Below are 13,835 nucleotides of genomic sequence, written 5' to 3' on the forward strand. Positions count from 1 at the left end.
ACTTGAGAATAAAGTGAGAAGTACTTATAATATCTTATTGTCACTTGTTGCCTGGATCTTCATGAATGTAAAGGTTCGAACAATACATCTGAAGCATGGCATCCCATAGAACATCTTGTTTGTTTCTTTAATTTGGCACGCATGGAAGCGAAGAAATAATAGAATCTTCAATGGTGTGTATTAATGCGACCTCCCTTCTCCATCAAAGTCTGACATCGGAATCACCCACTAACAATGGTGCGATATAAATTCATTGGAGACCATCACCTAGAGGCTAGATCTTTGTTAATACAAATGGGGAAGTCAATATTGGCGGGAAAGCCTGGCAGGTGGTGTTTTTAAACACCATGATGATAAGTTTCTCATGAGACTTAACAAGCATCTTGGTTCAGCTCCGATCATCATTGCAAAACTTTGGGGAGTGCTTGAAGGCTTGAAGCTCGCATGGAACAACAGATTTGAGAAGCTTCAACTTTATATAGATACCTTAGATGCTTTTAAGCTTATCACAAATGCCTCCTCCAACAACCCATACTCCTTGATACATGAAGTTGCTAGACTACTTGATCTAGTTTAGCTTGTTGATTTCATCCTTACCTGACGTGAAACACACATGACAATAGATTTCATCCTTATTCGACGTGAAACACATATGGCAACAGATATCCGATCGAAGATTGATAGCAACAATTCTGGTAAGCTATCCTTGTATACTTCAGTGCCTGGTTCTCTTGTTACTATTCTCATTTGAGACATCTTAGTTCCTTATGTGGACATGCCTAATGTAATCTCTTAGGCTCCTTTTAATTAAAAAAACAACTAGATGTATTTAACTAGAGCAATGTACCTTATTCTCAGTAACAAGACTGAATTTCATACTTTTTTGTTCTCTCGATTTCCAACAACAGCAATGTCATGTTCATGTTGATAATGTCTAATAAACATTATAACTTAAATGAACAAAACTCTTGAAAATGGTTAGATAAACACATTAAGCCGAGGTTGAGATGATGGGTACTAAAAAACAAATAATTGATAAAAACATAAAGAAAACCATTGCAAATAATGAAAGCATTCCGTTACACAAAAGTAAATCATAAAATTATTTATGCCAAAACTACATTGATAAACTGCAATCACTTAAAAAAGGTTAATGTTGAAACTAAACATACAAGAGAAAAACAATTTCATTTCCTACTCTAAGGAACGTTCTCCTCTACTGCATCTTCGCTTTTTTTTTTCCTTCTTCTTTTTCTTCTTTTCACTTTCATCATTAACAGCAACAGCAGCCTCCTCACTCTCTTTGCTCTTCTTTTTTTTCTGCTTTTCCTTCTCTGTATGTAGAAATGTAGTTTCAAACTTATCTTTGTTCTTCTTTTTCTTTTCCTTCTCGACCTTTTCTTCAGTTTCTACCTCACCATCATTACCTTTATCCTTCTTCTTTTTCTCTTTCTTCTCGACTTCAGCTTTCTTAGCAGAAACAAGAACAAGGATATCACTACTTTCATCCAATTTACGTTTGTGTCCCTCTCCATCTTCCTTTACCTTTTCCACCACCGCAATCTCCTTAACCGCAGGTTCAACGGAAGTTGCTTGGCCGGCTACCATAGAATCCCCACCAGTTGGTAAGGCAACATTTCTTAACCACTCTTTAGGAGTACCATCATTCGGCTTCCATGCTTATCTAATTTGCATCCTGCAATCAATTTCTTCTTCATGGATGCAGTTGGTCCCAAGCCCCACTTCATCGGGTATCTCTTCTATGACTACCCTCTTAATCTTTGCCACCACGCCATGATCACAAGTGGCCATTACCGCAATCGTCATTTCAGCAATTCCCAGAGCAATTCCTCTCCTTTAGTTGTCATCAACACAACTTCCCCATCCTCAATATCATTCTCGAACCTCAGTAATCCTGGGATCATCAATTTCGCACTGTAACAAATAACATTCACTACTTTCACAACCAACTAGTGAAAAGAACTTTAAGAGGCATAATCACCCTCCTCAAATAAGTCTCATCTCTATAATTATCATAAACCCATTTGAGCATCCATAACATCATGCATAGTCACCATATTATCTCTCTCCCAATATCCCAGACCTAACCCTCCTAAGTTATTGAATATGCCCACCAACCGCAAGAATCAATCCCAAATGAACACACATAGTCCTAACATAAGTACCAGCCTCACAAAAAATCCAAAAACCAACCAAATGTCTATTAGCATCATACTCTAGAAGCTTACTTTCATAAATAGTTCTAATCCTAAGTTGTCGTTTGACAACCGAAATCAACGTCAATCACAGGAAAAAGTTCCGGTCAAACTTTCAAGAGCCCTAGCAACCTTGGCCACATCGGGCACTTTGGAATGCAAACGAGCAACACAAACACACTCTTTGCCTGCACCCTATTGGGATTTAACAAGCCGTTTTATTGAAGACATCTACTGCTTCTAGAGCTGATAAAGACAAGTTTAAGAAACACATGGATGACATGTTAGACGTGAGATGTCTAAATGCTTGCCACCATGACCCCTGAGCTTCATAAAAAACATGAGGACATAGTTAAATATGAGATGATTTATATGAGAGTCGAGCATGTCAAGAGAAGTACGAGACCTCTAAAGCTCTATTTCAATGCAAAATTAGTGAGGGGTCTCATGTAAGAACTCACGTCATCAAGATGATGGGTTGTATCCAAACGTTAGAGAAGTTGTGATTTCCACTCAAAGATGAGTTGGCCACTGATGTCCTCATGCAATCTTTGTAAGATAGCTTCAACCAATTTGTCCTTATTTTCAATAAGAATGAAATTAACAAGACAATACTTGGCATGTTATGAACTACTGAAAGTAACATGAAAAAGGTTGAACCTAAACTTATTATGATGGTCTGTAAGGACAAAGGAAAGGAAAAAATCTTCTTTAAGGTGTTAACTTGGAAGAAGTGTAGTAATTTGATAAGAAAATTTACTTTGCATTTCATTGAATCATATGAGATATTAGATAAGGATAGATAATGACTTATCAATTGACTTCATCTCTAGAGATGAAGTGTATCCCTAATGTGTTTTACATTTTTATCTTATGAGATATCTATCTTTATAATCTTTCTTACGTGATCTCGATCGAGCATATTAAAGTGAGTCTCAATTTACCATACAAGGAAGAGGAAGAGTAGTTGAAGATCTTAGTCAAAGAGGTCAGAGAATTTTGAAACAAGAGAATTTTATTAGTAAAAGTCTTATATATAAATCAAAGAGTCGAGAAAACTACATAAGATCCATAGAAGTATAAATAACTCTAATATCCACATCTTTTCAATTAAGATAAATTTTAACGATAAAACTTTCTTTAAGAAATAAAGCATTACAATAATACAATATTTTGATGAAACTTTAATGTGTCAATTTGATATCGATACTGTAAAAAGTATTGATACCTACCCTAAATTGTTAATGGCTAAAAATGTTTCATGATGCATCGAAACGTTTCGTAATTGGTGAATAATATTTAAAAAGCATCATGAGGTTTAAAATGATTAAGTTTTTTATGAGTATAATATACTTTAATTTAAGCAAACTTCGAACCAAGTATATGACTTTGAAATAACTTCAAAGATGGCTAGTGTTTATTTTGTAATTACGCCTTGCACACTAATGATTTGTGTTGAGGATTAGACCGTTTGTAATTAAAATCAATTTTAATGAATATGTTTTTAAAAATTAATTTTTAAAAAATGTTTTCAAAAATTTCCTTTTCGAAAATAAATTTATAGGTATTCGGTTTTACCTAACCTAAAAAAATTAATGGGGACTTTAAAATTTTTATAATAGTTGAGAATCAGATCCCAAACTTAAGGATCGCTCCAACATGTACCACTCGAAAGGCCATTCGTAGAACGTTGTTGGTGATGATAATTTAATAAAATTTTGGAACGATTATTGAACTGATGTAAAATCCCTCAAGGAAGCGTTCCTGCGATCATATGTTGTGGTTGTAAACATATCGAGGAAAGTTGCAGACTTCAGAAAAACGGTGGATGGCAAGTGGCGTTGGAACATTGTTATTCGGAGAACGTTATTCGAATGGGAAAAACATATATGACAAACATTGAAACTACAAATCATTTGTTTTGCCAATGCAAACTTATATGGATTGTTTGGTCTAAATGGTGGAGCTCTTTGAACTTTCAAATTGTTATGTCGGGAGTGTTGGTAATAATAACTACAAATCAGTGATTAGCACTGATTAAAAATATAAATAAATAAAATAAATCGAAACAATAAAACCGTGTCGTGGCGATCCACTATTTTAGAAAGTAATTCAGCCTAATGAGTGTAATCGCAATAATGGATGAATGTCTCAAGAGGTTAACACGATTTTCTAAAATCTTGTACACCCAAGAGATTGGAGTGGACAAAGGTGGTATTCTCTTCACAACAGGAAAAATCGAAATTATTTGTAAAAGAAAAGAAGAAATGGAGAGACAAATGTTTTCGGTGATGCAGAAATGTTGTAAAAGTACTGTATTTATAGGTTAATTCTCCATACCAACAATTAATCACAACTGTAACAACTGATATAAACATGATTAATTATGTTGTCTGCTATGAATATGACTGTCAGAAAGTCTAGATTCAGAGTCAAAGTATAGAAAATAACAGTTGTAATAGGAAATTATGCCATATCAATACCAGAATATTATCCGTTTCTCACTGAGAAAATATTCATTTCACATAGAGAAAAAAGGTCTATAAATACAGTTTGAAAAATTTTATTTTAGTTTCTTCAAAAAATATTTTTCAAAGAAATTCTTATGAATTTTCTCAAAAAAGAAAATATATGTGTAGCACATGTAGAAGACACATAATTATCACGATCATGAACCGGTCGGACGACGGTAATGACGATGTGTACATGTGAGGGAATCATCTTATCCACATTCAACATGGGAGGGAACAAGTGTCCCATTAAATACCTTCCCAAAGGTATATCCCTTTCCAATGTGGGATAAAAACCATTTTCAAAAGCATTACTAACATTCCCCCACTAGTGTGTAAGAAATAATAAAAATTTCGAAAATAAGTGAAGAGAAACATCGAGACTAGTCACTTAAGTACTAGTGGATGTACCTTGATCTAGTACATAGTGACAATGAATAATTCTTTTCTTAACTAAGTGAACAATTATTGAACTTATTAAGATAAGGGTGAACTCATGACATGCGACTAATCTCATTCATCCACCAAGGTCTGGATAAATCAACAACAACAATATATATATACATATCCCATATCCTCATGATTCTAGTAAGTGTGCTAGAAAAACAACCCAATGTTTTCCATAGAAGGTAGCTAATCTTTCGCACTTATGTAGGTTGTTTTATCAAGTTTATCTCAACATAAACCACCTGAATTCAGATTATGAAATAATTAAGAGCTTTTACAATAGCATAACCTTTATAAAATAAGGTGAATTTCTTCAAGATTATTTTAAATGAACCACCCAAACTCTTAGATAAAAAATCATTAAGAATAGATATTCATCCCTTTAATTGGTGAACTCAATCAGTCCTTCTCAAATAAGAACACCCAAAATCTTGGGATTAAGATCATTAAGAGTTTATTAAAACTCATCCTTTCATGCGGTAAGTTTATTTAGTCCTTCGTGATAGGATCACCCACTCATCACTAGGTTATGAACTTATTAAGATTAGATATCCAACCAAAATTGGTAAATTTATCAAGTCTTTCTCTCTAAGAACACCTAAATCTTGAGCTATAAATTTATTAAGAGCAAAACAGCTCAACCTTGTACATGTACATTATTCACCATATAATAGGTAATTATGTACATTATGAGTCTTTCCATGGTTTCATTAGCCACATTGAACTTAAATAACTAAGTTGTGTGTCCATAATGAATTCCTCAACCAACAGGCTTTATGCACTTCCCCTCGACGAATCTTGAACCAATTTCTGGCTTAAACCTTTGGTTAGCGGATCAACAAGGTTCTTTTTTGAATTCATATACTTTAAAGAGAGTACTTCATTCCTTATTAAGTGTCTTACTGATTCATGTCTTATACGAATGTGCCTCTTTTTATCATTGAATGATTGGATATGTGTCACACAAATTGAAGCTTGTAAATCACACAAAAAATGATACTTGAGGAGTCAGTTTTTCCCATAAAGGAATTTCTGCTAATAAATTCTTGAGCCATTGAGCTTCTTGGTTAGCTAGGTTGAGAGCAATAAACTCTTACTCCATCTAAGAACGAGCAATGCACATTTGCTTTGCATATTTCCACGAGATCACTGCTTCGCCTAAAGTGAAGAAGTACCCACTTGTCGAGATTACTTTACCATAAACTAGTTAGAATCAGAGTTTCCCTCTAGGACTACAGGATAACCATCAAACACAAGTTTCCAATCCATTGTACCTCTAGGTACTTTAGTAAGCGTTTTGGTGCAATCCAATGTTCATTACTAGAATTATGAGTATATCTACTTAATCTACTAACAACATAGACAATGTCTGGTCGAGTGTAGTTCGTTAACATAAGGCTACCAATTATTTTTGCATATTCTTTATGGGAAACACTACTTCATTTATTCTTACAGAGATTTATGCTAGATTCATAAGTAGATCTTGCAGGGATGACGTCAAAACTGTCAAATTTCTTTAACATTTTCTCAATATAGTGATTTTGATTTTTTTTTAAAAATCCCTTTTTTGTTTTAATAACTTTGACTCCAAGGATAACATTATTTCATGTGTGAGTGTAATATAGTTTTATACGCAAACTGTGCAAGTGTACACGTCGAACAAGTAATAAAGAGATGAGTGAATATTGTCTACATTAGGATTTGAGGAAATTTAAGTTAAGTAAATGTACTTGAAATATGGACAAAATAGTTTTGATCAAAATGATATGAACATAGTTAAAATAAATGTTGTAGCAAAAGATTAATAAGAACTGAGATATGTAAGATAAGACAACGAGACCTCACATGTGTTGGGTTCTAAATGGAACAAAAGTCTATGTTTATTATAGAATCCTATGTTTTTCCTTAAAAGATGTCTAATCACTTATACATTATACAACTCAACAAAATATTCTAAGTTGTTCCTATATTATTCCTAGCAAGAAACCAACAATAAGATGCTACATCAATACATTCTTACGTGAACTCTAACAAGTTATTATCTTTTAAGTCGTATTCCTTTTAGTCGTTGAAACTCTTTCCTTATTCCTAAGGCGAGTTAGAATCAACCTTCCCAACTCATCCTCATCATTCAATTTTAGATCTAGACTTAGATCTTCCTATTACTATGTATCCAACTAGGTTAAGGCTAACTTCTGAGGGCTCTTACAAACCTAAGCAAGTATAACAATGGACAAAGCAAATATAAATTGGAAAGTGCTCAAACATCCATTAGTAAAAATATATCATCCATAACAAACTCAATCCAAGCTAAATCAGGTAATGATTGGTTAATGAACATCCATAATCATCATTTTATAACTACCAATTAAAAGAAACAAACAACACAAGATGAAAAAAAGGTAAAAGTAACTTAGCCTTGCAAGCTTCTCTCGAGAGTTGGCGTGATGTCCCTTGAAGCTCTCAACAATGGAGGCTCTCCCACGTTGAAGAAGAAAATGAAGAAGAAGTTCTTCCTTTTTTCTCTCTTTCTTATCTCACCAATTTCAGCCCCCTTTTAATTTATGGAGTTCTTTTCTTTATATATTGGGGGATCTTAGCGTTTTGCACCCTAATTCTTATTGTGTCCTAGGGAAATATTCCTTTCACGTATAGGTTTATAGGTGACAAGGGAGGTCATGTGTGAAATTAAGTAAATATATTCTTTTGTCCTCATATGCTCCAGAAATTCCATCCAAAATATCGCGGCAAATTTTAGTCCCCTAACAGTTTTCCTTAACATGCACAAAACACCAAACAAGCACTACCCTTCTCATCTCACAACGTCATTTATAGAATAATTAAATCCCAACAAGCAAACTACACCACAAGTATGATAAATGCAACTAAATAAGACTAAATACAACTATATGAGCCTTCAAAATGAACAATAACCTAAGTAAAAATGTATGAAATATAACCTTTTTACGGGGTTATTACACCCCCAAACTTAGTTATTTCTTGTTCTAAAGAAACGAGTAATAATCAACAAAAATAATGCCATGGCAGAGTTTAATCCAAGACAATGTACGTCAAAATTTTAGTCCTAAAAAGTATAGATTTTAACATGCTAGACAAATCGAGATTTTAAGGATTTTTCCCTAGGACTAGGTTCCATGCATGTGTGTGTAATTGCATCCAATCTATGCTTAACAAAGTTAGAAAAATTCTAAGTAAATTCTCTATTCTACCATAGTAGTTGTTTAACCTTTAAGACAAATCGAGAGATGAGAGATGATGTTTTTGAGCTTACCCCGATGGGGTAATTATACTCTCCTAAAACCCTAAAAATGTAGCAGAAATGACAAATAGATAATTCTAGGAATTTGTTTGAATTAAATCCTAAAAACAAAGATAAATCTTAATTTAAACTTTGGATGTGCGGCTAAGTCTCCTGTTTCCACGATAATGCTGATTAGACCTTCTAGAAGATGCCGACTGGATGCCACGTCAGACGTAGTCATGCCCCAATTCAATCCCATTAATTCGACATTGATTCCAGAAAATAAAAAGTTACAGAATAATCAACATTTCTGGAATCCACTGCCCTACATAGAAAATGAGTGAAAACTCCAAAATCATAAATTTAAACCAACTAATCATGCAATAACTATCAACAAAATATTAACTAATTTAATCACTAATCAAAGTCCACCTCACTTATTCAATGATTGTCTTCAAGCATTTCTCAATTCTCATTTCAAAAATCTTAAGTTGCCATCTCCTATTTAATAAATTTCCAAGATTTCTAAACAATAAACTCAAGTCAATGAAGAAATTTTAGATCAATCAACCAAAGCACAAATAATTAAATGTAAACAAATCATGGCATTCCAATCATCTGTAAATTACAAAGAATTCAAGACTTAGTACCGCGCATTGGTTCACTCATTCCGCTCAAAGTGTTTTGGGATAATGAATTGCCACGCCTAAACTAATCAACACATTACTATAAGCTTGTAGCTAAATCTAATCTCCACTACTAAATATGAATATGATCAATAATGAAGAGGTCTTTAAATAGGTTGTAATGGGGCTAAGGTCCGGGTAGGATAAATGCTAAAAAATGGGTTTAAAATTCAAGTTAAAGTATAGATTATTCTGTAATTCTAATCTATAGTAAATTCAAATTGAAAAGAGAAAATGAAAGATGAAACACTTGAAGCTCTAATTTTTCTTCTTCGTCTCTTTCTTTCTTTTCGCACTTGTTTGATTTTTTCTTTTTGTTCTTTTTTTGTTGCTTTAACACACTATTTTTTCTCTTTTTTATGTTCGAACCAAATCTGTATTTTCTGTTGCATTGTTTGAATAGTGCATATTTTTCTACTATTTGTTTTGTTTTTTTATTTCAAACATACCATATTTTTTTTACCAAACAACCTTACCTTGACCTGAAAAAGATGACAAAAGAGGGAAACTAAAAATAATCGAAAAGGCTCAGGTTAAGAATTTGGTGAACAAAGAAAATGACAATGCTCAAATTGGTTCACTAAGGGGGGAAATAAAGAAAAGGGTAGGGTATTTTCGGGAAGAGAATTTGGTTTTAATCCTAATTCCCCTATCATATTAAAGCATCATCATCAATCAATGAATTCCCAACAAGCATTACGCTACAAGTTCTATTAATTATTTCAACACACTCAATTAAAATGAAGAGTAAGAATAAAAGATATGCTCGTTAAGCTCAAAGACTCACAAGAAAGGTTCAATTACTAAGTCATGCAATCAATTCAATTAATGAATTCATGAAAGTACCAAGAAAAAATTACAAAATCTAGTTATGACATCCTATCATGTATCCTAAATTCAACAAGAAAAAAGAATCAATTCATAAATAAATACAAGGAAATTAGATCAAACATAAGAAAGGCAACCAAGATTATTAACAATTTAAGCTCAATTTCAATCACAAAGAATAAACCAATATGAAAAATAAATAAAATGCAAAAGAGAGAGGGTGAGAATACTCCCCAATTAATGACGACCGCAATCGCGTTCATGTCGAGAAGGTCCCGAGAAAAGATATGAGAGAACCTCGATAAGGTTAGTTTCAATGAAATCCAAGTGGTCATGCACTTTCTGGATTTTGTTTCGCATGTACAAATGAGGGTGCTCCTCTAGTGTCGTGGGTTATGGAGCCCTCCAAAAAAAATAGATACATATTACGTGGGGTAATCGTGCCGGGAGGAATAATGTGCGACACATTAGGAGTACCGGTGATGAGTTCTATTGAGTCCAAACACCTAGCATCCAAAGGGTCCATTGCAAAAGCATATGTAAATTGGTTAGTATCAAATGTCAATGGAAATAAAAAAGATGATAAGTGAGTAATATAAGGGCCAATAATGAGTGGGTGATCAGAGCGAACAACACGCTTGAAGACGCGGATGAACCAAAAGCCCAAGTTTACCATCATACCAGTTTGCATACACCACAATAAAAATAATTCGAACTTACTTAAGTAGGACGTAGTGGCATTACACCCGAAGTAGTTGTATGCTAGGAACCGATATTTGTAATGAACAGCATGATCGTGAATGTGCCACCATTTGGTGGTGCGAGAATCAAAAGTGGCACCCGCTGAGCCAGTGAGCGCCTCATAAGCAATGTCTGTATCGAAATCCTACGGAATCTTACGTAAAGAAGTTATAAAATCATGGTCTGTGATATCTATCACAAACCTCATTGAAAAGTTGAAATCCGCTAAAGACAGTAAAATATTCATCAAGCAATCTAAAAGAAATATACCTTGCATGTCATTTGAAACAATACGATTAGGCAAAATTGTAAAAGTAGAGTAGAATTCAAAGTAGAGTAGAGTAGAACTCAAGCGACAATTACGTTTGCAATAAAAGCTAGACATCCTTGCAACATCAATTTCTTGGCTGACATTACAGATATTACATTTGCTAAAGGATTGAATCTTTCATTAGTCACCCTCACATCAAATCCCTCAGGACTTATCAAAATTACTTGCTTCAATCGACAATAGACATTGGCGTGATACCGATATAACCATTTCATTCCCAGAATAATCTCAAACTCATAAAATGGTAATTCCATCAGATTAGCAGGGAATTCAATTCCCTGAATATTTATGGGACACCCTTGAAACAACTGATTTACCCGAGCACTATGACTTAATGGGTTAGACACTATCACATCATTGCTTATAGCTTCTAATGGAAGTTTCAGTTCTTTAACCAGATTACTATAGATAAAAGAATAGGTGGATCCTGGGTCAATCAAAACCAAAACAAGTTTATCACATAACTGAAAAGTACTTGCAATGATCTTCGGATCATTGTGAACTTCACTAGTCTTAAGGTTGAATACTCGAGCAGTTGAACGAATTTCAGGTTGACTGGTCGATTCAGTCTGATTCCTCCATCTGCCTTGTCCTCAGCCTTTCTGAGATACATCAACATATCTCTCAGATGATGCAATTTCTCTAGTCATTAATTGGAAATCCCGGATAAATTGTCCCGTATCTCTACTCTGGAAACATGCTCCGGAAGCCACTCTATAAATGCCACTATGTTTTTTGCCACAATGCTGACATTGGCTTGTTCTTCCTACTCTGGATTTTACTAATTGATTTTTCTAGCTCTTCTCGGATTAGATTCTCTACCTGAGGATGTAGCTGACTTAGATCTTGCTTGGGGTCTAAAACCAGTTCTCTTATTCCACTGGGTCTTTTGTTCCCAGACTATTTCATTCTGATCTCGCTCCAAAGATTTATCTCTATTCACCACTTCTTGAAACGTGGAAAGATTCAAAGCTAACATTAATTCTTTCAATCTAGAGCGTAACCCTTCCACAAACAGTCACAATAATATTTTTCTGTGGGAACCAACTCAGAGGCAAATTGACTTAGCTTATTAAATTCACACTTGTACTCATACAGTGTACGATTCCCTTGTTTCAAGCTTATGAACTCTTGTTTCATATGATGAATAAATTGATCGCCAATATACTTATTCTTGAACTCCACCAGGAAAAATGGCCATGTCAACTGATCCCTCGAAGCTCTCATCGACACATTTGTGCACCATATCCGAGCTTGTCCTCTTAGTAACGATACAACTCCATCTAACTTCTCCACTTTATAACAGTGAAGACCCTTCAATATGATCTTTATATCATTCAGCCAAAGGTCTACAGCCACAAGACCTTCATCAACTTTACCTTTGAATTTCGATGCTCCTAATCCTTTCAATTCCTTGGCCATATTTATCTTAGGAGTTGAAGAAGTAGAAGGTTGGAACGTGTCAGAATAGCGTCCAACGTTTTGAAAAACACTCCCTGATCTTGCGCAAGGACCCTTTAAGACGCCTGTTCTTCACCTTGCCTAACTGGGACAGGCAAATTACTACTTCCTTCATGACCTTCTCTCGCTTCACTACATGAGCCCTCAAAATGTGGCATCTATTAAGAGGGAATTATTATTCTATCAGTGAGGACAACATAATAATGACCTTATTAGATTAGAAAATTCTTCTTCTAGTTGGCATGTACTCTGTTTATAAAAAAACTACTTCATTTCAAACTTAAAATTAATTAAACCTAAGCTCTGATACCAATAAATGTAACACCTCAACCCATATCCGACCCGAATACGGAGTCGAAGTGCCACATTAACTTTTCAAATCTTTGACTTTTAACAAACAATTGATAATATTTTTTTTGAACAGTAAAACATTTTGATTAAAGATAAAGAACTGTTAAATTTAACTGAAAAAAATATAATTCATCATTTACATAAACACCATAAAATTTACATTTACAAAAACTTATCAGAGCATTTTCATTTAAAGCAGGGATATATGCCAACAAAATGAACAAAATGTAATAACCTACTATCTCAAATGATTCTGATTTGATATTCACTGCTTATGATGTCCTCTCCTACTCTTCACTCTTCGGATCTCTTTGAACCTACGTGGGAAACAATCCACATGCTAAGTCTTTGACTTAGTGAGGCAATAAGTAGCATAAGACATTTAAAAATATCTTTTCCATTTAATATATAAAACATTTCCTAATTGAATGAAATTTGGTTTCTAAAACTTCATTAACTCATTCTTTATTATGCTTATAACTTTATTCACTTAGACCAATGTATAACACTGAGAATTTAGGATATCTGAGTACATTGAGGTTGTGCACAATTATTGTCACCACAACTCATATAACTTGCACCGAAGTACCACATAGAATTTGTCCTGAAGGACCGCGTATAATTTTTCCCTAAGGACCACATAGAAATATCCCGAAGGATCACATAGATAGTCCTGAAGGACCGCGTAGAACCCTGGACTCTTATCATGCCAACTATACCCCTAATTCTCATATATACACCTTGGGCTTTCATTTATAATTATGTTAAGTTTCACCATTAAAAGTGTATCTTATTTGCATATAGAACATTCTCGTAGATCATTTACATATAGGCATTTCGCATTCACATATCACATGTTCATTCAACACAATTAACCATAAAACTTACTTTAACATATAATTGAATAAAACATCATAAAATATTGCATAAGAATTGAAAATAGTTTTCGATCGAAAACTTTGAAGTTGGCTTATCACAAGCCGTCCTCAAATCCAATATAAA

The 13,835-nt window shown here is 34.0% G+C and overlaps 1 pseudogene; it reads right to left on the bottom strand.

Moving 5' to 3' along the window:
* Positions 1 to 1,199: 1,199 nt before the first annotated feature.
* Positions 1,200 to 2,447, bottom strand: LOC120208921 (annotated as a pseudogene).
* Between the last annotated feature and the right edge of the window lie 11,388 nt (positions 2,448 to 13,835).

The sequence above is a fragment of the Hibiscus syriacus genome, unplaced genomic scaffold (genome assembly GCF_006381635.1).
Source record: "Hibiscus syriacus cultivar Baekdansim isolate YM2019G1 unplaced genomic scaffold, ASM638163v2 tig00017808_pilon, whole genome shotgun sequence".
Lineage (NCBI taxonomy): Eukaryota > Viridiplantae > Streptophyta > Magnoliopsida > Malvales > Malvaceae > Hibiscus > Hibiscus syriacus.